General features: G+C 45.2%; 19 non-coding genes across 19 annotated transcripts; all 19 read right to left on the minus strand.

Annotated features, from left to right (window-relative positions):
• Window positions 1-285: 285 nt before the first annotated feature.
• Window positions 286-357, minus strand: TRNAE-UUC. The gene has a single exon. It is a non-coding gene; the product is annotated as a tRNA-Glu (tRNA).
• Window positions 358-1990: 1633 nt separating this feature from the next.
• On the minus strand, window positions 1991-2062 carry TRNAE-UUC. The gene has a single exon. It is a non-coding gene; the product is annotated as a tRNA-Glu (tRNA).
• A 2688-nt stretch (window positions 2063-4750) lies between these two features.
• On the minus strand, window positions 4751-4822 carry TRNAE-UUC. Its single transcript has one exon. It is a non-coding gene; the product is annotated as a tRNA-Glu (tRNA).
• Window positions 4823-5318: 496 nt separating this feature from the next.
• TRNAE-UUC lies at window positions 5319-5390 on the minus strand. The gene has a single exon. It is a non-coding gene; the product is annotated as a tRNA-Glu (tRNA).
• Window positions 5391-5888: 498 nt separating this feature from the next.
• Window positions 5889-5960, minus strand: TRNAE-UUC. Its single transcript has one exon. It is a non-coding gene; the product is annotated as a tRNA-Glu (tRNA).
• A 498-nt stretch (window positions 5961-6458) lies between these two features.
• Window positions 6459-6530, minus strand: TRNAE-UUC. The gene has a single exon. It is a non-coding gene; the product is annotated as a tRNA-Glu (tRNA).
• Window positions 6531-7029: 499 nt separating this feature from the next.
• Window positions 7030-7101, minus strand: TRNAE-UUC. The gene has a single exon. It is a non-coding gene; the product is annotated as a tRNA-Glu (tRNA).
• A 1057-nt stretch (window positions 7102-8158) lies between these two features.
• On the minus strand, window positions 8159-8230 carry TRNAE-UUC. Its single transcript has one exon. It is a non-coding gene; the product is annotated as a tRNA-Glu (tRNA).
• Window positions 8231-9860: 1630 nt separating this feature from the next.
• Window positions 9861-9932, minus strand: TRNAE-UUC. Its single transcript has one exon. It is a non-coding gene; the product is annotated as a tRNA-Glu (tRNA).
• A 498-nt stretch (window positions 9933-10430) lies between these two features.
• TRNAE-UUC lies at window positions 10431-10502 on the minus strand. The gene has a single exon. It is a non-coding gene; the product is annotated as a tRNA-Glu (tRNA).
• Window positions 10503-10978: 476 nt separating this feature from the next.
• On the minus strand, window positions 10979-11050 carry TRNAE-UUC. Its single transcript has one exon. It is a non-coding gene; the product is annotated as a tRNA-Glu (tRNA).
• Window positions 11051-11549: 499 nt separating this feature from the next.
• TRNAE-UUC lies at window positions 11550-11621 on the minus strand. Its single transcript has one exon. It is a non-coding gene; the product is annotated as a tRNA-Glu (tRNA).
• A 498-nt stretch (window positions 11622-12119) lies between these two features.
• Window positions 12120-12191, minus strand: TRNAE-UUC. The gene has a single exon. It is a non-coding gene; the product is annotated as a tRNA-Glu (tRNA).
• Window positions 12192-13256: 1065 nt separating this feature from the next.
• Window positions 13257-13328, minus strand: TRNAE-UUC. The gene has a single exon. It is a non-coding gene; the product is annotated as a tRNA-Glu (tRNA).
• A 492-nt stretch (window positions 13329-13820) lies between these two features.
• TRNAE-UUC lies at window positions 13821-13892 on the minus strand. Its single transcript has one exon. It is a non-coding gene; the product is annotated as a tRNA-Glu (tRNA).
• A 498-nt stretch (window positions 13893-14390) lies between these two features.
• Window positions 14391-14462, minus strand: TRNAE-UUC. The gene has a single exon. It is a non-coding gene; the product is annotated as a tRNA-Glu (tRNA).
• Window positions 14463-19241: 4779 nt separating this feature from the next.
• Window positions 19242-19313, minus strand: TRNAE-UUC. Its single transcript has one exon. It is a non-coding gene; the product is annotated as a tRNA-Glu (tRNA).
• A 2260-nt stretch (window positions 19314-21573) lies between these two features.
• On the minus strand, window positions 21574-21645 carry TRNAE-UUC. Its single transcript has one exon. It is a non-coding gene; the product is annotated as a tRNA-Glu (tRNA).
• A 494-nt stretch (window positions 21646-22139) lies between these two features.
• Window positions 22140-22211, minus strand: TRNAE-UUC. The gene has a single exon. It is a non-coding gene; the product is annotated as a tRNA-Glu (tRNA).
• Window positions 22212-25364: the final 3153 nt, after the last annotated feature.

The following is a 25364-nucleotide window of genomic DNA, read 5'->3' on the forward strand; positions in this document are numbered from 1 at the left end:
CCGTGTGGAAACCCAGAATCCTGCGTGCCAGGCAGAGATCCTTTGTGCTATAGCAATGGGGAGAATGAGCAAGAGGGCTGGCTAGGGTAGGCAGAACTCCTCTGTACTTCTTATTCTCAGAGAGTGGAATGGGGGACACCTGTCCTTAACATAGCATGCATCCTGTAATTTATATGCCTGAAATGTCATTGCAGAAAGAAAGACACGTATATTAACCAAATCCTGTGCTAAAAGGAACAGAGACTTCCCAAGGTAAGACAATACTGTTAAATAGAAGATACATCTTTCCCATACCGGGAGTTGAACCCAGGCCGCCTGGGTGAAAACCAGGAATCCTAACCGCTAGACCATATGAGATAGATGCCTGAGCAAGCATCTGGATTGCATACATATATGTGTATTTTAGGACTCAAACGATGATTTCTGGTACGGCATGGAGAATATTTGGGGGCACTATTGGGAATCTTTGCTTATTGACCACTGTCTTCTCAGTTGTATCTCAGGGGCAAGTTCCTATTTGCACCAACTTGGCAGATGGCTCAAAAAAGGGCTTCTTATGCCCCCGTGTGGAAACCCGGAATCCTGCTTGCCAGGCAGAGATCCTTTGTGCTATAGCAATGGGGAGAATGAGCAAGAGGGCTGGCTAGGATAGGCAGAACTCCTCTGTACTTCAGATTCACAGAGAGTGGAGTGGGGGACACCTGTCCTTAACTTAGCATGCATCCTGTAATGTATATGCCTGAAAATTCATTGCAGAGAGAAAGACACGTCTATTAACCAAAGCCTATGCTAAAAGGAACGGAGACTTCCCAAGGTAAGACAATACTGTTAAATAGAAGATATATCTTTCACATACCAGGAGTTGAACCCCGGCCGCCTGGGTGAAAACCAGGAATCCTAACCGCTAGACCATATGGAACAGATGCCTGAGCAAGCATGTGGATTGCATACATATAACGTATGTGTATTTTAGGACTCAAACGATGATTTCTGGCACGACATGGAGAAAATTTTGGGGCTCTATTGGGAATCTTTGCTTACTGGTTACCGTCTTCTCAGTTGCATCTCAGGGGCAAGTTCCGATTTGCTCCAACACCTTGGCAGATGGCTCACAAAAGGGCTTCTGACGCCCCCGTCTGGAAACCCGGAATCCTGCCTGCCAGGCAGAGATCCTTTGTGCTATAGCAATGGGGAGAATGAGCAAGAGAGCTGGCTAGGGTAGGCAGAACTCCTCTGTACTTCAGATTCTCAGAGAGTGGAGTGGGGGACACCTGTCCTTAACTTAGCATGCATCCTGTAATGTATATGCCTGAAAATTCATTGCAGAGAGAAAGACACGTTTATTAACCAAAGCCTATGCTAAAAGGAACGGAGACTTCCCAAGGTAATACAATACTGTTAAAAAGAAGATATATCTTACCCATACCGGGAGTTGAACCCAGGCAGCATGGGTGAAAACCAGGAATCCTAACCGCTAGACCATATGGAAAAGATGCCTGAGCAAGCATCTGGATTGCATACATATAACGTATATGTATTTTAGGACTCAAACGATGATTTCTGGCAAGACATGGAGAATATTTTGGGGCTCTATTGGGAATCTTTGCTTACTGGTCACCGTCTTCTCAGTTGCATCTCAGGGGCAAGTTCCGATTTGCTCCAACACCTTGGCAGATGGCTCACAAAAGGGCTTCAGATGCTCCCGTCTGGAAACCCAGAATCCTGCGTGCCAGGCAGAGATCCTTTGTGCTATAGCAATGGGGAGAATGAGCAAGAGGGCTGGCTAGGGTAAGCAGAACTCCACTGTACTTCAGATTCTCAGAGAGTGGATTGAGGGACACCTGTCCTTAACATAGCATGCATCCTGTAATGTATATGCCTGAAATGTCATTGCAGAGAGAAAGACACGTATATTAACCAAAGCCTGTGCTAAAAGGAACTAAGACTTCCCCAGGTAAGACCATACTGGTAAGAAGGAAAAGATTATTCTTTCCCATAACGGGAGTTGAACCCAGGCCACCTGGGTGAAAACCAGGAATCCTAACCGCTAGACCATATGGGACAGATGTATTGAAAAGCATGTGGATTGCATGCATAAGTGTGTATTTAAGGACTCAAACGATGATTTCTGGCAGCGCATAGAGAATTTATTGGGGCCCTACTGGGAGTATTTGCTTGTTGGCCTACTACAGTGGTGCCTCACACAACGAACTTAATTCGTTCCAGGAGCAAGTTTGTTATGCGAAAAGTTCGTTATGTGAAACGCATTTTCCCATAACAATACATGTTAAAAAAAATAATTCGTTCTGTAGCATAAAATATGCTAAGATGACATAAAAAAAGATAAATTTATCTTGTTAGAGCTGTTAGCATGATATAGAGGGGATATATGTGAAGGGGAGGGGAGACAGGGGTTTTGTTGTTCCTTGCTGTGTATTATAATCACCCCCCACATACTCCCCAGTACCTTTTTTAATTCCTCCCATCTTTCCCAGCCAGTGGCGTACAGGCCAGAAGCGCAGAGATCAGGAGCAATTCCTCTGCACGCCTGTGTGGGCCCATGCCGATCTCCGAATGGCTGCAGTTAGTTCTTGTGAGTCCCGCGAGAGCTGGCTGCAGTTAGTTCTTGTGAGTCCCGCGAGAGCTGACTGCAGCCATTCAGAGATCAGCGCAGGCCCAGGCAGTAGCACAGAAGGCTTGCTCTTGATCTCTGTCTGCGCTTCTGGCTGGGAAATTTGCTAGACCACCAGTTCGAGTGAGCGGGTGAGATTAAAGTTGCAGCAGTGGTGGCTTTTAAAAAAAAATATGTGGCGGCGGGGGGAAGTTTAAAAATATGCGGTGGCGGGGGGAGGTTCAAAAATATGCAGCAGCGGCGGCAGGGGGGTTTAAAATATGCAGCAGCGGCGGCAGGGGGGTTTAAAATATGCAGCAGCGGCGGCAGGGGGGTTTAAAATATGTAGCGCCACTGCACAGGGAGCCAGGCGGAGAGAGGGCAGTTAAGCCATGCAGCTCGGGCGACTTCGTTGTGTGAAACGAAGTTCGTTGTGGGAAGCAAGACCTGAAGTTCGTTGTGCACAGCGTTCGCTGTGCGAGGCGTCCGTTATGCGAGGCACCACTGTATTTCTCAGTTGCATCTAAGGGGCAAGTTCCTATTTGCACCACCACCTTGGCAGACGCCTCAGAAAAGGGATTGTTTCGCCCCCATCTGGAAACCCAGAATCCTGTGTGCCAGGCAGAGATGCTTTGTGCTATAGCAATGGGGAGAAAGAGCAAGAGGGCTGGATAGAGTTGGCAGATCTCCTCTGTACTTCAGATTCTCAGAGAGTGGAGTGGGGGACACCTGTCCTTAACATAGCATGCATCCTGTAATGCAGTGTTTTTCAACCGCTGTTCCGCGGCACACTAGTGTGCCGCGAGATGTTGCCTGGTGTGCCGCAGGGCCGCCGGGCCCGGAGCTGACAGGGAGCCCGAGGCAGGGGCGCCAGTAGCTCGCCAAGGCAAAGTGAGTCGATCACCCAGGACTCACTTTGTCTTGGCGATCTAATCTATCGAGACGATAAGTCTTCTTCTCCCCGACGTCAATTCTGCATTCGGAGAGGAAGTTCGGGCCAGCCAATCGCTGCCTGGCTGGGCGGAACTTCCTCTCCGATTACAGAATTGACGTCAGGGAGAGCATGCGTCGGCGTCGGCTTTGGGGCCTGTTATCCATTGGTGGGTCCTGTTCCCCGATGGCAGCGGCAGTGGCAGTGGCTTGGGGAACGGCAGGGAGAAAGAAAGAAAGGGGGCAGGCAGGGAAACAGAAGGAAAGAAGAGAAACAGAAAAAAAGAAAGAAAGGTCAGGGAGAGAGGAAGAAAAAGTTGGGGGAGGGAATGAGGTTTGGAGGAGAGAAAGCATACAGGCTGATAGAAGGGAAGAAAGATTGGATGCACAGTCAGAAGAAGAAAGTGCAACCAGAAATCACCAGACAAGGTAGGAAAAATGATTTTATTTTAAATTTAGCAAAGTGGAGGCAGTATTACCACAGTTTTCAAAGGAATTTGCCCAAATAACTTAATAGTTAACTGGGTAAATTCCCAGAGATGAAAACTTCCCTTCACTTACTATGCACAGTTCTGAATTTATATCTGCTGTCTATATTTTACAATATGGTCACCTTTTACTAAACCGCAATAGTGGTTTTTAGCGCAGGGAGCCTATGAGCGTCAAGAGCAGCGCTGGGCATTCAGCGCAGCTCCCTGCGCTAAAAACTGCTATTGTGGTTTAATAAAAAGGATGGAGGGTATATTTGTCTATTTTTGTATGCTATAAAAACCAAATACAGAGAGAGACTGAGAGCTGTTGACGTGTGTGTCTTTCTTCGATTCCAGCCAGAATATCAGCTTTGTGTTCAGCCAAACAGGCCCAGGTTTCGCACTGAATAAAGTATTTTATAATTTTTATTTCGTAATAAAGTAATTATAAAATACTTTCTTTGTGTTTATTTGATTCCTATTCAAGAGAATTACTTTATATATAGTCAATATAGGCAGAGAGTTAAATTTTTTAACATTTTCTAATGGTGGTGTGCCTCGTGATTTTTTTCATGAAACAAGTGTGCCTTTGCCCAAAAAAGGTTGAAAAACACTGCTGTAATGTATATGCCTGAAATGTCATTGCAGAAAGAAAGACACGTATATTAACCAAATCCTGTGCTAAAAGGAACAGAGACTTCCCAAGGTAAGACAATACTGTTAAATAGAAGATACATCTTTCCCATACCGGGAGTTGAACCCGGGCCGCCTGGGTGAAAACCAGGAATCCTAACCGCTAGACCATATGGGACAGATGTCTTGAAAAGGATGTGGATTGCATGCATATATGTGTATTTGAGGACTCAAACGATGATTTCTGGCAGAGCACAGAAAATTTATTGGGGCCCTACTGGGAGTCTTTGCTTGTTGGCCTACTTTATCTCAGTTGCATCTAAGGGGCAAGTTCTATTTCCAATACCAACTTGGCAGACGCCTCAGAAAAGGGATTGTTTCGCCCAATCTGGAAACCCAGAATCCTACGTGCCAGGCAGAGATCCTTTGTGCTATAGCAATGGGGAGAATGAGCAAGAGGGCTGGCTAGGGTAGGCAGATATCCTCTGTACTTCAGATTCACAGAGAGTGGAGTGGGGGGGACACCTGTCCTTAACATAGCATGCATCCTGTAATGTTTATGCCTGAAATGTCATTGCAGAGAGAAAGACACGTATATTAACCAAAGCCTGTGCTAAAAGGAACTAAGACTTCCCCAGGTAAGACCATACTGGTAAGAAGGAAAAGATTATTCTTTCCCATACCGGGAGTTGAACCCAGGCCGCCTGGGTGAAAACCAGGAATCCTAACCGCTAGACCATATGGGACAGATGCCTGAGCAAGAATCTGGATTGCATACATATAACGTATGTGTATTTTAGGACTCAAACGATGATTTCTGGCACGACATGGAGAATATTTTGGGGCTCTATTGGGAATCTTTGCTTACTGGTCACCGTCTTCTCAGTTGCATCTCAGGGGCAAGTTCCGATTTGCTCCAACACCTTGGCAGATGGCTCACAAAATTGCTTCAGACGCCCCCGTCTAGAAACCCGGAATCCGGCTTGCCAGGCAGAGATCCTTTGTGCTATAGCAATGGGGAGAATGAGCAAGAGGGCTGGCTAGGGTAGGCAGAACTCCTCTGTACTTCAGATTCTCAGAGAGTGGAGTGGGGGACACCTGTCCTTAACATAGCATGCATCCTGTAATGTATATGCCTGAAATGTCATTGCAGAAAGAAAGACACGTATATTAACCAAATCCTGTGCTAAAAGGAACAGAGACTTCCCAAGGTAAGACAATACTGTTAAATAGAAGATACATCTTTCCCATACCGGGAGTTGAACCCGGGGCGCCTGGGTGAAAACCAGGAATCCTAACCGCTAGACCATATGGGACAGATGCTGGAGCAAGCATCTGGATTGCATACATATAACGTATATGTATTTTAGGACTCAAACGATGATTTCTGGCATGAAATGGAGAATATTTTGGGGCTCAATTGGGAATCTTTGCTTACTGGTCACCGTCTTCTCAGTTGCATCTCAGGGGCAAGTTCCGATTTGCTCCAACACCTTGGCAGATGGATCACAAAAGGGCTTCAAACGCCCCCGTCTAGAAACCCGGAATCCGGCATGCCAGGCAGAGGTCCTTTGTGCTATAGCAATGGGGAGAATGAGCAAGAGGGCTGGCTAGGGTAAGCAGAACTCCTCTGTACTTCAGATTCTCAGAGAGTGGAGTGGGGGACACATGTCCTTAACTTAGCAGGCATCCTGTAATGTATATGCTTGAAAAGTTATTGCAGAGAGAAAGACACGTATATTAACCAAAGCCTGTGCTAAAAGGAACGGAGAATTCCCAAGGTAAGACAATACTGTTAAATGGAAGATACATCTTACCCATACAGGGAATTGAACCCAGGCCGCCTGGGTGAAAACCAGGAATCCTAACCGCTAGACCATATGGGACAGATGCTTAAGAAAGCATCTGGATTGAATACATATAACGTATGTGTATTTTAGGACTCAAACGATGATTTCTGGCACGACATGGAGAATATTTTGGGGCTCTATTGGGAATCTTTGCTTACTGGTCACCGTCTTCTCAGTTGCATCTCATGGGCAAGTTCCGATTTGCTCCAACACCTTGGCAGATGGCTCACAAAAGGGCTTCTGACGCCCCCGTCTGGAAACACAGAATCCTGCGTGCCAGGCAGAGATCCTTTGTGCTATAGCAATGGGGAGAATGAGCAAGAGGGCTGGCTAGGGTAGGCATAACTCCTCTGTACTTCAGATTCTCAGAGAGTGGAGTGGGGGGACACCCGTCCTTAACTTAGCATGCATCCTGTAATGTTTATGCCTGAAATGTCATTGCAGAGAGAAAGACACGTATATTAACCAAATCCTGTGCTAAAAGGAACAGAGACTTCCCAAGGTAAGACAATACTGTTAAATAGAAGATACATCTTTCCCATACCGGGAGTTGAACCCAGGCTGCCTGGGTGAAAACCAGGAATCCTAACCGCTAGACCATATGGGATAGATGCCTGAGCAAGCATCTGGATTGCATACATATATGTGTATTTTAGGACTCAAACGATGATTTCTGGTTCGGCATGGAGAATATTTGGGGGCACTATTGGGAATCTTTGCTTATTGACCACTGTCTTCTCAGTTGTATCTCAGGGGCAAGTTCCTATTTGCACCAACTTGGCAGATGGCTCAAAAAAGGGCTTCTTATGCCCCCGTGTGGAAACCCGGAATCCTGCTTGCCAGGCAGAGATCCTTTGTGCTATAGCAATGGGGAGAATGAGCAAGATGGCTGGCTAGGATAGGCAGAACTCCTCTGTACTTCAGATTCACAGAGAGTGGAGTGGGGGACACCTGTCCTTAACTTATCATGCATCCTGTAATGTATATGCCTGAAAATTCATTGCAGAGAGAAAGACACGTATATTAACCAAAGCCTATGCTAAAAGGAACGGAGACTTCCCAAGGTAAGACAATACTGTTAAATAGAAGATATATCTTTCACATACCAGGAGTTGAACCCCGGCCGCCTGGGTGAAAACCAGGAATCCTAACCGCTAGACCATATGGGATAGATGCCTGAGCAAGCATCTGGATTGCATACATATAACGTATATGTATTTTAGGACTCAAACGATGATTTCTGGCACGACATGGAGAATATTTGGGGGCACTATTGGGAATCTTTGCTTATTGGCCACTGTCTTCTCAGTTGCATCTCAGGGGCAAGTTCCTATTTGCACCAACTTGGCAGATGGCTCACAAAAGGGCTTCTTATGCCTCCGTGTGGAAACCCAGAATCCTGTGTGCCAGGCAGAGATCCTTTGTGCTATAGAAATGGGGAGAATGAGCAAGAGGGCTGGCTAGGATAGGCAGAACTCCTCTGTACTTCAGATTCTCAGAGAGTGGAGTGGGGGACACCTGTCCTTAACATAGCATGCATCCTGTAATTTATATGCCTGAAATGTCATTGCAGAAAGAAAGACACGTATATTAACCAAATCCTGTGCTAAAAGGAACAGAGACTTCCCAAGGTAAGACAATACTGTTAAATAGAAGATACATCTTTCCCATACCGGGAGTTGAACCCGGGCCGCCTGGGTGAAAACCAGGAATCCTAACCGCTAGACCATATGGGATAGATGCCTGAGCAAGCATCTGGATTGCATACATATATGTGTATTTTAGGACTCAAACGATGATTTCTGGTTCGGCATGGAGAATATTTGGGGGCACTATTGGGAATCTTTGCTTATTGACCACTGTCTTCTCAGTTGTATCTCAGGGGCAAGTTCCTATTTGCACCAACTTGGCAGATGGCTCAAAAAAGGGCTTCTTATGCCCCCGTGTGGAAACCCGGAATCCTGCTTGCCAGGCAGAGATCCTTTGTGCTATAGCAATGGGGAGAATGAGCAAGATGGCTGGCTAGGATAGGCAGAACTCCTCTGTACTTCAGATTCACAGAGAGTGGAGTGGGGGACATCTGTCCTTAACTTATCATGCATCCTGTAATGTATATGCCTGAAAATTCATTGCAGAGAGAAAGACACGTATATTAACCAAAGCCTATGCTAAAAGGAACGGAGACTTCCCAAGGTAAGACAATACTGTTAAATAGAAGATATATCTTTCACATACCAGGAGTTGAACCCCGGCCGCCTGGGTGAAAACCAGGAATCCTAACCGCTAGACCATATGGAACAGATGCCTGAGCAAGCATTTGGATTGCATACATATAACGTATGTGTATTTTAGGACTCAAACGATGATTTCTGGCACGACATGGAGAATATTTTGGGGCTCTATTGGGAATCTTTGCTTACTGGTCACCGTCTTCTCAGTTGCATCTCAGGGGCAAGTTCCGATTTGCTCCAACACCTTGGCAGATGGCTCACAAAAGGGCTTCTGACGCCCCCGTCTGGAAACCCGGAATCCTGCCTGCCAGGCAGAGATCCTTTGTGCTATAGCAATGGGGAGAATGAGCAAGAGAGCTGGCTAGGGTAGGCAGAACTCCTCTGTACTTCAGATTCTCAGAGAGTGGAGTGGGGGACACCTGTCCTTAACTTAGCATGCATCCTGTAATGTATATGCCTGAAAATTCATTGCAGAGAGAAAGACACGTTTATTAACCAAAGCCTATGCTAAAAGGAACGGAGACTTCCCAAGGTAATACAATACTGTTAAATAGAAGATATATCTTACCCATACCGGGAGTTGAACCCAGGACGCATGGGTGAAAACCAGAAATCCTAACCGCTAGACCATATGTTAAAGATGCCTGAGCAAGCATCTGGATTGCATACATATAACGTATATGTATTTTAGGACTCAAACGATGATTTCTGGCACGACATGGAGAATATTTTGGGGCTCTATTGGGAATCTTTGCTTACTGGTCACCGTCTTCTCAGTTGCATCTCAGGGGCAAGTTCCGATTTACTCCAACACCTTGGCAGATGGCTCACAAAAGGGCTTCAGACGCTCCCGTCTGGAAACCCAGAATCCTGCGTGCCAGGCAGAGAACCTTTGTGCTATAGCAATGGGGAGAATGAGCAAGAGGGCTGGCTAGGGTAAGCAGAACTCCTCTGTACTTCAGATTCTCAGAGAGTGGATTGAGGGACACCTGTCCTTAACATAGCATGCATCCTGTAATGTATATGCCTGAAATGTCATTGCAGAGAGAAAGACACGTATATTAACCAAAGCCTGTGCTAAAAGGAACAGAGACTTCCCAAGGTAAGACAATACTGTTAAATAGAAGATACATCTTTCCCATACCGGGAGTTGAACCCGGGGCGCCTGGGTGAAAACCAGGAATCCTAACCGCTAGACCATATGGGACAGATGCCTGAGCAAACATCTGGATTGCATACATATAACGTATGTGTATTTTAGGACTCAAACGATGATTTCTGGCACGACATGGAGAATATTTTGGGGCTCTATTGGGAATCTTTGCTTACTGGTCACCGTCTTCTCAGTTGCATCTCAGGGGCAAGTTCCGATTTGCTCCAACACCTTGGCAGATGGCTCACAAAAGGGCTTCAGACGCCCCCGTCTAGAAACCCGGAATCCGGCTTGCCAGGCAGAGATCCTTTGTGCTAAAGCAATGGGGAGAATGAGCAAGAGGGCTGGCTAGGGTAAGCAGAACTCCTCTGTACTTCAGATTCTCAGAGAGTGGAGTGGGGGACACATGTCCTTAACATAGCATGCATCCTGTAATGTATATGCCTGAAATGTCATTGCAGAAAGAATGACACGTATATTAACCAAAGTCTGTGCTAAAAGGAACGGAGAATTCCCAAGGTAAGACAATACTGTTAAATGGAAGATACATCTTACCCATACCGGAAATTGAACCCAGGCCGCCTGGGTGAAAACCAGGAATCCTAACCGCTAGACCATATGGGAAAGATGCCTGAAATAGCATGTGGATTGCATGTATATATGTGTATTTGAGGACTCAAACGATGATTTCTGGCTGCGCATAGAGAATTTATTGGGGCCCTACTGGGAGTCTTTTCTCAGTTGCATCTAAGGGGCAAGTTCTATTTGCACCACCACCTTGGCAGACACCTCAGAAAATGGATTGCTTCGCCCAATCTGGAAACCCAGAATCCTGCGTGCCAGGCAGAGATCCTTTGTGCTATAGCAATGGGGAGAATGAGCAAGAGGGCTGGCTAGGATAGGCAGATATCCTCTGTACTTCAGATTCACAGAGAGTGGATTGAGGGACACCTGTCCTTAACATAGCATGCATCCTGTAATGTATATGCCTGAAATGTCATTGCAGAGAGAAAGACACATATATTAACCAAAGCCTGTGCTAAAAGGAACTAAGACTTCCCCAGGTAAGACCATACTGGTAAGAAGGAAAAGATTATTCTTTCCCATACCAGGAGTTGAACCCAGGCCGCCTGGGTGAAAACCAGGAATCCTAACCGCTAGACCATATGGGACAGATGCTTAAGAAAGCATCTGGATTGCATACATATAACGTATGTGTATTTTAGGACTCAAACGATGATTTCTGGCACGACATGGAGAATATTTTGGGGCTCTATTGGGAATCTTTGCTTACTGGTCACCGTCTTCTCAGTTGCATCTCAGGGGCAAGTTCCGATTTGCTCCAACACCTTGGCAGATGGCTCACAAAAGGGCTTCTGACGCCCCCGTCTGGAAACCCAGAATCCTGCGTGCCAGGCAGAGATCCTTTGTGCTATAGCAATGGGGAGAATGAGCAAGAGGGCTGGCTAGGGTAGGCATAACTCCTCTGTACTTCAGATTCTCAAATAGTGGAGTGGGGGGACACCTGTCCTTAACTTAGCATGCATCCTGTAATGTTTATGCCTGAAATGTCATTGCAGAGAGAAAGACACGTATATTAACCAAAGCCTGTGCTAAAAGGAACGGAGACTTCCCAAGGTAAGACAATACTGTTAAATAGAAAATATATCTTTCCCATACCGGGAATTGAACCCGGGCCGCCTGGGTGAAAACCAGGAATCCTAACCGCTAGACCATATGGGATAGATGCTTGAGCAAGCATCTGGTTTGCATACATATAACGTATATGTATTTTAGGACTCAAACGATGATTTCTGGCACGACATGGAGAATATTTGGGGGCACTATTGGGAATCTTTGCTTATTGGCCACTGTCTTCTCAGTTGTATCTCAGGGGCAAGTTCCTATTTGCACCAACTTGGCAGATGGCTCACAAAAGGGCTTCAGATGCTCCCGTCTGGAAACCCAGAATCCTGCGTGCCAGGCAGAGATCCTTTGTGCTATAGCAATGGGGAGAATGAGCAAGAGGGCTGGCTAGGGTAAGCAGAACTCCTCTGTACTTCAGATTCTCAGAGAGTGGATTGAGGGACACCTGTCCTTAACATAGCATGCATCCTGTAATGTATATGCCTGAAATGTCATTGCAGAGAGAAAGACACGTATATTAACCAAAGCCTGTGCTAAAAGGAACTAAGACTTCCCCAGGTAAGACCATACTGGTAAGAAGGAAAAGATTATTCTTTCCCATAACGGGAGTTGAACCCAGGCCACCTGGGTGAAATCCAGGAATCCTAACCGCTAGACCATATGGGACAGATGCCTGAGTAAGCATCTGGATTGCATACATATAACGTATGTGTATTTTAGGACTCAAACGATGATTTCTGGCACGACATGGAGAATATTTTGGGGCTCTATTGGGAATATTTGCTTACTGGTCACCGTCTTCTCAGTTGCATCTCAGGGGCAAGTTCAAATTTGCTCCAAAACCTTGGCAGATGGCTCACAAAAGGGCTTCTGACGCCCCCGTCTGGAAACCCAGAATCCTGCGTGCCAGGCAGAGATCCTTTGTGCTATAGCAATGGGGAGAATGAGCAAGAGGGCTGGCTAGGATAGGCAGATATCCTCTGTACTTCAGATTCACAGAGAGTGGATTGAGGGACACCTGTCCTTAACATAGCATGCATCCTGTAATGTATATGCCTGAAATGTCATTGCAGAGAGAAAGACACGTATATTAACCAAAATCTGTGCTAAAAGGAACGGAGACTTCCCCAGGTAAGACAATACTGTTAAATAGAAGATATATCTTTCCCATACCAGGAGTTGAACCCAGGCCGCATGGGTGAAAACCAGGAATCCTAACCCCTAGACCATATGGAAAAAATGCCTGAGCATGCAACTGGATTGCATACATATAACGTATATGTATTTTAGGACTCAAACAATGATTTCTGGGACGACATGGAGAATATTTGGGGGCACTATTGGGAATCTTTGCTTATTGGCCACTGTCTTCTCAGTTGCATCTCAGGGACAAGTTCCTATTTGCACCAACTTGGCAGATGGCTCACAAAAGGGCTTCTTATGCCCCCGTGTGGAAACCCAGAATCCTGCGTGCCAGGCAGAGATCCTTTGTGCTATAGCAATGGGGAGAAAGAGCAAGAGGGCTGGCTAGGATAGGCAGAACTCCTCTGTACTTCAGATTCACAGAGAGTGGAGTGGGGGACACATGTCCTTAACTTAGCAGACATCCTGTAATGTATATGCTTGAAATGTCATTGCAGAGAGAAAGACACGTATATTAACCAGAGCCTGTGCTAAAAGAAACGGACACTTCACAAGGTAAGACTATACTGTTAAATGGAAGATATATCTTTCCCATACCGGGAGTTGAACCCAGGCCACCTGGGTGAAAACCAGGCATCCTAACCGCTAGACCATATGGGACAGATGTCTTGAAAAACATGTGGATTGCATGCATATATGTGTATTTGAGGACTCAAACGATGATTTCTGGCAGCGCATAGAGAATTTATTGGGGCCCTACTGGGAGTCTTTGCTTGTTGGCCTACTTTTTCTCAGTTGCATCTAAGGGGCAAGTTCTATTTGCACCACCACCTTGGCAGATGCCTCAGAAAAGGGATTTTTTCGCCCCCATCTGGAAACCCAGAATCCTGTGTGCCAGTCAGAGATCCTTTGTGCTATAGCAATGGGGAGAAAGAGCAAGAGGGCTGGATAGAGTTTGCAGATCTCCTCTGTACTTCAGATTCTCAGAGAGTGGAGTGGGGGACACCTGTCCTTAACATAGCATGCATCCTGTAATGTATATGCCTGAAATGTCATTGCAGAAAGAAAAACACGTCTATTAACCAAAGCCTGGGCTAAAAGGAACGGAGACTTCCCAAGGTAAGACAATACTGTTAAATAGAAGATACATCTTTCCCTTACCGGGAGTTGAACCCGGGCTGCCTGGGTGAAAACCAGGAATCCTAACCGCTAGCCCATATGGGACAGATGCCTGAAATAGCATGTGGATATTGCATGTATATATGTGTATTTGAGGACTCTAATGATGATATCTGGCAGCGCATAGAATATTTATTGGGGCCCAACTGGGAGTATTTGCTTGTTGGCCTACTATTTCTTAGTTGCATCTAAGGGGCAAGTTCCTATTTGCACCACCACCTTGGCAGACACCTCAGAAAAGGGATTGTTTCGCCCCCATCTGGAAACCCAGAATCCTGCGTGCCAGGTAGAGATCTTTTGTGCTATAGCAATGGGGAGAAAGAGCAAGAGGGCTGGCTAGAGTAGGCAGATCTCCTCTGTACTTCAGATTCTCAGAGAGTGGAGTGGGGGACACCTGTCCTTAACTTAGCATGCATCCTGTAATGTATATGTCTGAAATGTCATTGCAGAGAGAAAGACACGTATATTAACCAAAGACTGTGCTAAAAGGAACTAAGACTTCCCCAGGTAAGACAATACTGGTAAGAAGGAAAAGATTATTCTTTCCTATACCGGGAGTTGAACCCAGGCCGCCTGGTTGAAAACCAGGAATCCTAACCGCTAGACAATATGGGACAGATGCCTGAGGAAGCATCTGGATTGCATACATATATGTGTATTTTAGGACTCAAACAATGATTTCTGGTACGGCATAGAGAATACTTGGGGGCACTATTGGGAATTTTTGCTTACTGGCCACCGTCTTCTCAGTTGCATCTCAGGGGCAAGTTCCTATTTGCACCAACACCTTTGCAGATTGCTCACAAAAGGGCTTCTGACGCCCCCGTCTGGAAACCCGGAATCCTGCGTGCCAGGCAGAGATCCTTTGTGCTATAGCAATGAGGAGAATGAGCAAGAGGGCTGGCTAGGGTAGGCAGATCTGCTCTGCCTTCAGATTCTCAGGGGAGTTGAGTGGGGAACACAGTTGCTTAACTTATCCTGTAATGCAGTGTTTTTCAACCGCTGTTCCGTGGCACACTAGTGTGCCGCGAGATGTTGCCTGGTGTGCCGCAGGGCCACCATCAGGGCAGTACTACCAGTCCTGCATTCAGGGGCCCGGAGCTGACAGGGGGCCCGGGCTCTCCCAGGGTCCTAGGCAGTGTTCTAAGGCAGGGGCGCCAGTAGCTCGCCAAGGCAAAGTGAGTCGATCACCCAGTACTCACTTTGTCTTGGCGATCTAATCTATCGAGCCGATAAGTCTTCTTCTCCCCGACGTCAATTCTGCAGTCAGAGAGGAAGTTCGGGCCAGCTAATCGCTGCCTGGCTGGGCAGAACTTCCTCTCCGATTGCAGAATTGACGTCAGGGAGAGCATGCGTCGGCGTTGGCTTTGGGGCCTGTTATCCATTGGTGGGTCCTGTTCCCCGATGGCAGCAGCAGTGGCAGTGGCTTGGGGAACAGCAGGGAGAAAGAAAGAAAGGGGGCAGGCAGGGAAACAGAAGGAAAGAAGAGAAACAGAAAAAAAGAAAGGAAGGTTAGGGAGAGAGGAAGAAAAAGTTGGGGGAGGGAATGAGGTGTGGAGGAGAGAAAGCATACAGGCTGATAGAAGGGAAGAAAGATTGGATGCACAGTCAGAAGAAGAAAGTGCAACCAGAAATCACCAGACAAGGTAGGAAAAATGATTTTATTTTAAATTTAGCAAAGTGGAGGCAGTATTACCACAGTTTTCAAAGGAATTTGCCCAAATAACTTAATAGTTAACTGGGTAAATTCCCAGAGATGAAAACTTCCCTTCACTTACTATGCACAGTTCTGAATTTATATCTGCTGTCTATATTTTACAATATGGTCACCTTTTACTAAACCGCAATAGTGGTTTTTAGCGCAGGGAGCCTATGAGCGTCAAGAGCAGCGCTGGGCATTCAGCGCAGCTCCCTGCGCTAAAAACTGCTATTGTGGTTTAATAAAAAGGATGGAGGGTATATTTGTCTATTTTTGTATGGTTGTTACTGAGGTGACAATGTATAGAGTCATCTGCCTTGACCTCTTTGAAAAAAACCCAGAATAGGAATGATAATTAACATTTTCTCAGCGTATAGTGTGCTTTGTGTTTTTTAATTTTATTATTGGTAGATCATTTTGACTTGGTCATTTTAAAGTAGCTCACAAGCTCAAAAAGTTTGGGCACCTCTGAGCTACAGCGTTGAAACTGTGTATTTCTATTTTATTCCCCCTTTTACAAAACTGTGGAGCGTTTTTTAGCGCCAGCCGTGGTGGTAGCAGCTCTGATGCCCAGAATTCTATGAGTGTCAGGGCTGTTACCACTGTGGCTAAAATCCACACTACAGTTTTGTAAAAGGGTGAGGGGTTAGGTTGTGATGACATATTCCATACTAGGCGAAGGTGTTTTCTGTGTTCTGTGTGTTTGAAAGACATGGTTTTCTGTTAGGATTGACGGTGTAGGATTGATCTCTGCTGGTCTGGCTTGTTTAGTTTTACAGAGCTGTCATCTGGAGCTGTCATCCGCCGGCTCATCGGGGATCGATCAGAAGAGTGCTGAGTGTGACGGACAGCGGCTATCTGGAGGAGACAAGCGCAGTAAGTTCTGAGTGACAGTGAGATACTGCAGTGATGGACAAGTTTTTGAAAAGGAAAGAACTAGACTCTGAACAAATTTGGAGCCAGATGAGAGCCCAAGTATGAGTGGGGGGTCAAAAGAAAGCAAAGATGGTTAGCGCAAGCAAATTCTCTGGCGCAAGGCAATATAGCGAAAGTTATATTTCAGTTGGATTTACTTTCACTGGAGATGCAAACAAACCAACTCCACTGTGCGTGGTGTGTGGTGAAAAGCTAGCTAACAGTGCTATGGTCCCAAGCAAACTTAAACGCCATCTCCAAACGAAACACCCTTCGCTTCAAAACAAGAATGCGGACTATTTTGTTCGCCTGCGTGACAACACGGAGAAACAGGCAACTTTCATGAGAAAAACCACAAAGATAAATGAAAGAGTTCTTAAAGCTAGCTATCAAGTTGCTGAACTTATAGCCAAGTCAAAAAAGTCGCACACTGTGGCAGAGACATTAATACTTCCTGCCTGCAAAGCTATTGTAGAGGAGATGCTCGGACCTGAAGCAGCTAAGGAAATAGCCAAAGTCCCTCTCTCAGACAACACAATTTCCAGACGTATTAATGACATGTCTGCAGACATCGAAAGTGTGGTTTTGGAAAAGATCCATATCAGTGAGAAATTTGCATTGCAACTTGACGAGTCTACTGATATCAGTGGACATGCTCAACTCTTGGCCAATGTGCGTTTTGTTGATGGTGATGCAATTAGAGAAAACTTCTTTTTTTGTAAGGCATTGCCAGAAAAAACAACAGGAGAAGAAATTTTTCGGGTCACATCAGAATACCTTGAAAAAGGAGGACTTAAGTGGGAAAACTGAACAAGTGTCTGCACCGATGGAGCTGCAGCCATTGTCGGGCGCACCAAAGTCTTTGTAAGCAGAGTGAAGGAAAGAAATCCAGATGTGATTGTTACGCATTGTTTTTTACACCGCGAGGCCCTCGTAGCCAAGACTTTACCAGCAGTCCTAGTTCATGTGTTGGATGATGTTGTGTGCATGGTAAACTTTGTAAAGTCACGACCCGTGAAAAGTTGCATATTTGCAGCTTTGTGTGAGGAGATGGGAGCGAAGCATAAAACCTTGCTGTTTCATACGGAGGTCCGGTGGTTGTCACGTGGCAAGGTCTTGGTTCGTGTGTATGAGCTGCGGGAGGAACTTAAAGTGTTTCTGACAAATGAGAGGTCAGATTACGCAAAGCAGCTTGCAAGTGATGAGTGGTGTGCAAGGCTGGCATACCTGGCAGATATATTTTATCATCTGAATGAACTGAACACACGAATGCAAGGCCGAAGTGAAAACCTGCTTACAAGTACAGATAAAATAAATGGATTCCGTTCAAAGGTGCAACTCTGGCATCAACACGTGGAAAGTGGCAATCTTGAAATGTTCACACTCACCAAGCAATGGCAAGGTGTTCACACTGCTGCACTGTGTGAGATAATAGTTAAACATTTAAAAACTCTTGAGGAGAAGTTGTCATTTTATTTCTCTTCAGTCTCCACTGAATGCCTTGACTGGGTTAGAGACCCTTATAGCTCAGCATCAGTTGGTGTAAAGGACATGACTTTACAGGAGCAGGAGGAACTAACTGAACTGAGACAAAATCGTGGTTTCAAGCTAAGATTTGCTGATCTACCTTTGGACAGTTTTTGGTTGGATACCGCCAAGGAGTTCCCCCTTCTGGCAAACAAAGCTATTTTGACATTGCTCCCATTTTCCACTACATATCTGTGTGAGATTAGCTTTTCAAGCATGATTGCTATAAAAACCAAATACAGAGAGAGACTGAGAGCTGTTGACGAAGAGCTACGTGTGTGTCTTTCTTCGATTCCAGCCAGAATATCAGCTTTGTGTTCAGCCAAACAGGCCCAGGTTTCGCACTGAATAAAGTATTTTATAATTTTTTACTATTCTGTTTACTTAATATTTCATAATAAAGTAATTATAAAATACTTTCTTTGTGTTTATTTGATTCCTATTCAAGAGAATTACTTTATATATAGTCAATATAGGCACAGAGTTAAATTTTTTAACATTTTCTAATGGTGGTGTGCCTCGTGATTTTTTTCATGAAACAAGTGTGCCTTTGCCCAAAAAAGGTTGAAAAACACTGCTGTAATGTATATGCTTGTTAGGACATTGTAGGGCTAGGAGAGAAAGACAAGTAAATTAACCAAAGGCTATGCTAAAAGGAACTGAGACTTCACCAGGGTAAGACTGTACTGATAAGGAGGACAACATAAATCTTTCTCATACCGGGAGTTCAACCCAGGCCGTCTGGGTGAAAACCAGGAATACTAACCGCTAGACCATATGGGACAAATGCCTGAGCAAGCATCTGGATTGCATACATATATGTGTATTTTCGGACTCAAACAATGATTTCTGGCACGGCATGGAGAATATTTGGGGGCACTATTGGGAATCTTCTCAGTTGCATCTCAGGGGCAAGTTCCTATTTGCACCAACTTGGCAGATGACTCACAAAAGTGCTTCTTATGCCCCCGTGTGGAAACCCAGAATCCTGCATGCCAGGCAGAGATCCTTTGTGCTATAGGAATGGGGAGAATGAGCAAGAGGGCTGGCTAGGGTAGGCAGATCTCCTCTGTACTTCAGATTCTCAGAGAGTGGAGTGGAGGACACCTGTCCTTAACTTAGCATGCATCCTGTAATGTATATGCCTGAAAAGTCATTGCAGAGAGAAAGACACGTATATTAACCAAAGCCTGTGCTAAAAGGAACGGAGACTTCCCAAGGTAAGACAATACTGTTAAATAGAAGATATATCTTTCCCATACCGGGAGTTGAACCCGGGCCGCCTGGGTGAAAACCAGGAATTCTAACTGCTAGACCATATGGGACAGATGTCTAGAAAAGCATGTGGATTGCATGCATATATGTGTATTTGAGGACTCAAATGATGATTTCTGACAGCGCATAGAGAATTTATTGGGGCCCTACTGGGAGTCTTTGCTTGTTGGCCTACTTTTTCTCAGTTGCATCTAAGGGGCAAGTTCTATTTGCACCACCACCTTGGCAGACGCCTCAGAAAATGGATTGTTTCGCCCAATCTGGAAACCCAGAATCCTGCGTGCCAGGCAGAGCTCCTTTGTGCTATAGCAATGGGGAGAATGAGCAAGAGGGCTGGCTAGGGTAGGCAGATATCCTCTGTACTTCAGATTCATAGAGAGTGGAGTGGGGGACACCTGTCCTTAACTTAGCATGCATCCTGTAATGCAGTGTTTTTCAACCTTTTTTGGGCAAAGGCACACTTGTTTCATGAAAAAAATCACGAGGCACACCACCATTAGAAAATGTTAAAAAATTTAACTCTGTGCCTATATTGACTATATATAAAGTAATTCTCTTGAATAGGAATCGAATAAACACAAAGAAAGTATTTTATAATTACTTTATTATGAAATATTAAGTAAACAGAATAGTGAAAAATTATAAAATACTTTATTCAGTGCGAAACCTGGGCCTGTTTGGCTGAACACAAAGCTGATATTCTGGCTGGAATCGAAGAAAGACACACACGTAGCTCTTCGTCAACAGCCGTTTCCTTCACCGCCCCGTCACCGTCACCGCCATCCCATTCACCGCCCCGTCACCGTCCCCGCTGCATCCATATAAGCCTTAGTACTGTAATATTTAGCTTATTCCTTTCTTATAAATCAAAGTTCCTGCTGCTGAACTAGAGAAAGAGATGTTCAGCTGGCAGGGCTTTGTTTATAAATTTTTATCAACACAACTAATATACTATTTTATCCTAAAGCAAAAAATAAATAAATAAATATAATTTTTTTTTCTACCTTTGTTGTCTGGTTTCTGCTTTCCACGTCTTCTCATTCAATTCCTTCCATCCACTGTGTGTCTTCTCTCTACGTCTTCCATTTGCAGTTACTGTGCCTCTCCCTTCACCCCCCCCCCCAATTGGTCTAGCACCCATCTTCTTCCCTCCGCTCCCCCATAGTCTGGCATCTGTCTTCTTCCCACTCTGTCTTCCACATTTCCCTTCGGGGTCTGTTCCTCTCCACCCTCCTTCAATGTCTGTCCTATTCCTTTCCACTACCACCCTTCCCTCCCTCCTTTACCATCTGTTCCTTTCTACTACCCTTCAGCTCCTCTCACGTGGCTTATCTATCTACCTTCCTCCCTCTTATTTTCATGGCACGTTACAATGTAATTTGTGCAAGCCACTGGAGCCAGCGAGCTCGGTCCCTGTCCCATCCCCACAAACCATCTCGCTTCTGTGCTCCTATTTTCTCCATTTCTAATATCTCCCCTACGTATCTGTCATTGCTCCCCCCCCTGTGTCCATATACCATCCCCATGGCATGTCCCCTTTATGACTCTGTCCCTATTCCCCATGCACATAATTTCCCCTCTTTCTGTTATCTTCCTGTGTCCAGATTTCCCCTATCTTCCTCTTCCATACCAGTGTGTCTCTTCTTTTAAACCCCATCTAGCTTTTTTCCCTCTTTCTTCCCCCCCCCCCCCTGCTTCTAGCATCTGGCTCACCTGCCTGTTCTTCCCTTTCTTTCCTGCTGTGGGTTTTTCTTTCCGTCTTCATCCCCTTGGCCCAGAATCCTTTTCCCTTTCACTCCCTCCTTCCAATTTGAGCCGGGAACACTAGCGATCGCACGGTCCCCGCAGCCACTACCTGCCTGCCCAATCGATCCTACTGTTTAGCCAGCTCTCTCCCTTCGCCTCACCTTAGTTTGTAGGTTTTGTTTTTCGGCGACATGCACGCTTTCCCAAAGAGCCGCGCACGCGCGGCTGCTCAGTGTTCAATCTTCTGCTCTGCTTCAACTTCCTGTTTCCGGTTGGTCAGAGCAGAAGATCGAAACTGAACAGCAGCGGGGACCGGGGGAGTCTCATGGGAGTGCGTGCGGGACCCGGCCTGAGGCCTAATCAGTGTCTGCACCGTACGGCACACCAGGCAACATCTTGCGGCACACTAGTGTGCCGCGGAACAGCAGTTGAAAAACACTGCTGTAATGTATATGCCTGAAAAGTCATTGCAGAAAGAAAGACACGTATATTAACCAAAGCCTGTGGTAAAAGGAACGGAGACTTCCCAAGGTAAGACAATACTGTTAAATAGAAGATATATCTTTCCCATACCGGGAGTTGAACCCGGGCCACCTGGGTGAAAACAAGGAATCCTAACCGCTAGACCATATGGGACAGATGTCTTGAAAAGCATGTGGATTGCATGCATATATGTGTATTTGAGGACTCAAACGATGATTTCTGGCAGGGCATAGAGAATTTATTGGGGCCCTACTGGGAGTCTTTGCTTGTTGGCCTACTTTTTCTCAGTTGCATCTAAGGGGCAAGTTCTATTTGCACCACCACCTTGGCAGACGCCTCAGAAAATGGATTGTTTCGCCCAATCTGGAAACCCAGAATCCTGCGTGCCAGGCAGAGATCCTTTGTGCTATAGCAATGGGGAGAATGAGCAAGAGGGCTGGCTAGGGTAGGCAGAACTCCTTTGTACTTCAGATTCTCAGAGAGTGGAATGGGGAACACATGTCCTTAACTTAGCATGCATCCTGTAATGTTTATGCCTGAAATGTCATTGCAGAGAGAAAGACACGTATATTAACCAAAGCCTGTGCTAAAAGGAACTAAGACTTCCCCAGGTAAGACCATACTGGTAAGAAGGAAAAGATTATTCTTTCCCATACCGGGAGTTGAACCCAGGCCGTCTGGGTGAAAACCAGGAATCCTAACCGCTAGACCATATGGGACAGATGCCTGAAATAGCATGTGGATATTGCATGTATATATGTGTATTTGAGGACTGAAACGATGATTTCTAACAGCACATAGAGAATTTATTGGGGCCCTACTGGGAATCTTTGCTTGCTGGCCTACGTCTTCTGAGTTGCATCTCAGGGGCAAGTTCCTAATTGCACCACCACCTTGGCAGACGCCTCAGAAAAGGGATTGTTTCACCCCGTCTGGAAACCCTGAATCCTGAGTGCCAGGCAGAGATCTTTTGTGCTATAGCAATGGGGAGAATGAGGAAGAGGGCTGGCTAGGGTAGGCAGGTTTCCTCTGCCTTCGGATTCTCAGGGGAGTGGAGGGGGGAACACAGTTGCTTAATTTAGCATGCATCCTGTAAATATGCTTTTCTTTATTCATTTCAAATGGATTCCCGTTGAACCTCTGGGACAAAGCACATAACTGGCTTTATTTCTCCAGCCGTGCTTTGTGGCTAAGATGATCAACTACATGTGGTAGGGCTGTGGCGTGTCAGGTCCAACGCGCGCCGGGACAAAGGCGTGCGCAGACAATTGAGCGCAGCGCAGAGGCGTGCGCCGCAGAAAATTACAGTTTTTAACGGCTCTGACGGGGGGGGCCTGGGGGGGAAAACCCCCCACTTTACTTAATAGAGATCGCGCCGCGTTGTGGGGGCATTGTGGGGGGTTGTAACCCCCCACATTTTACTGAAAACTTCACTTGTTCCCTGTTTTTAGGGAAAAAGTTGTTTACAGTAAAATGTGGAGGGTTACAACCCCCCAATCCCCCCACAACGCCGGCGCGATCTCTATTAAGTAAACTAGGGGGGCTCCCCAACAAAAACCCCCGTCGGAGCCCCTAAAAACTGTAATTTTCTTTGGCGCGCGCCTCATTCTTGCGCTCAGTTGTCAGCAAGCACCTTTGTCTTTCGCGCGGTTGTCTATGAACCGGGCTGTGGATGCGTTAGTGCGCATTCAGTCATTTAGCGCCCCTTAAAACCTGAAGTGAGTGCTGTTCGTGCATGTCAACCTAAACTTGAAGACACATTAAGTTGGTTAAAGCGCATTCAGAACTCTTAATGCAGGTTAAGACGTGTGTGTTGGGATGTCACTTAAACCGAAAAGATGTGTGAAAATCAAAAGTAAAGGACACAAAAACTGAAAAGGGTCTGCAAACCTTTCTCCCTGTCCATAAGTACAATGATCGGGTACTAGTAAAGGAAACATTTTCTTATTACATGCATGCATGAGGAGCCCTCTGTTGTAGAGCAGAGCAGAAGATTATCATTGGAATCTGGCATTTCACAGCATAGAATGGATTAACCAGGTAGTCGTTAGAGACGCACGTCTTCTAATTCTCTATGATGACAAAGACGCCTCAGGTGTAGTGCTAATTACCAAAACCTCTGCCTGTTCCCCTGGCCTCTAAACTGCTTGAATTGGTTGTTGACCTCTGCTGCCTTCCCCCATTTATGTCTTAGCATTCTCCCGACTTCCTTCAATTTGGATTTCGTCCTTTGCATTTCACTGAGATCTTCATATGGGATCTCCAGTGATTTCCTGCAGCCGCTCCTCATGGGGCTAGAGCAGGGGTGTCAAAGTCCCTCCTCGAGGGCCCAATCCAGTCGGGTTTTCAGGATTTCCTCAATGAATATGCATGAGATCTCTCGAGGAAGAACTTTGACACCCCTTGGCTAGAGCTTAGTGATGACTCTCCGTAGCAGCTTGACTCTTTTTGTAAATGGAGTGGGACTGCATTTGTAAGATTTTTTTTTTGGTAAATCTTGTAAATCTTTATTCGTTTTCAATTATTAACAGTGCAATACAAGTGAATTTGAACATAAACAAATCAAACAAAAGCACTTTAAATATACAAATATTTCAAAAACAAACATTTTCACCACCCATCTCCGCCCCTTAACTAATGAAAATAGAACCACATGTATAATTTCAATAAAATAGATATAATGAATAATAATTATAATGTTTTCCCATCTTCCTCCCTCCCACCCTGGATGTGTAAGGAGATCAAATAAAAAAAAAAGATACATGACAGATATAGTGACTCAGTAAATAATGCCAATGGGCTCCACACCCTTTCAAATGCACTACTATATCCTAAAAATTCAGCATTCATTCTTTCATATTTGTAGCTAGAACATAAGTTTGCCCACCAGAAAGTATAATTAAGTCAATCATAACTCTTCCATCTATTGTTGTACTAATATTGATTGTATTTAAGTTCTTATTTATTATTACTAATGTGAATATTGTGTTGCACTTTTTGTTAATAATAAAAATTAATAAATAATTAAAAAATAATAATAATAACTCTTCCAATTGCGTGTTATCATCTGGATGGCTATTGCCGTCATTATACATTTGTAAGATTTTGCTCAGAAGTATGTTCTGTGGCCTACGAGCATGAGGTCTGATAGAAGATATGTGCCCTAATTTTCAGGCACCCATCTTGGATGCCTAACTGTGCCTAGATCTAGCACACCTATTTTTGTTTTCAGATAGGCATTGGTAGGCATCTTTAGGCATTGGAGGGCACATCCACTTAGGCATTGCTAGGTGTCCGAAAAGTTCAGCGTTGAATTCTTACATTGCTTTATTCATGTTTGTTTTGGATTAGATGAAAACTGGCACGATTAATTACCATACTGATTAAGCCAGTTAAAAAAAAATCAGGTGCGTATTCCAAACTTAGACGTCGCTAAACAGTCACAATTATGGTGCTTAGCAACGCCTAATGTGGGCGTGCTATATAGAATATGGACCATAATGCCTAATAACGTCAGCTTTGTAACTAAGTGAGGAGCTATATTCCGAGTTCTGAGAGCATAGAAACTTGGTGGTAGATAAAGGCCAAATGGCTCATCCAGTCGGCTTATCTGCAGCATGCATTTTCTCCTCCTGTCCTCTTGGACATTGATATTGCCACTGCTGTCATATACTTTGGAAGTTAGTACGTTTTCAATGTAGGTATTTAAACATCTTTATCCTATCTCCCCTCTCCTGCTTTTCCTACAAAGTATACATATTGAGATCTTTAAGTATGCCCTCTTACGCTTTATGACAGAGACAACCAATCAATTTAGTAACCTTCCTCTCAACCGACTCCACCCTGTTCATATCTTTTTGAAAGTGCATTCT

Source organism: Geotrypetes seraphini, chromosome 1 (assembly GCF_902459505.1).
Source record: "Geotrypetes seraphini chromosome 1, aGeoSer1.1, whole genome shotgun sequence".
Taxonomy (NCBI): domain Eukaryota; kingdom Metazoa; phylum Chordata; class Amphibia; order Gymnophiona; family Dermophiidae; genus Geotrypetes; species Geotrypetes seraphini.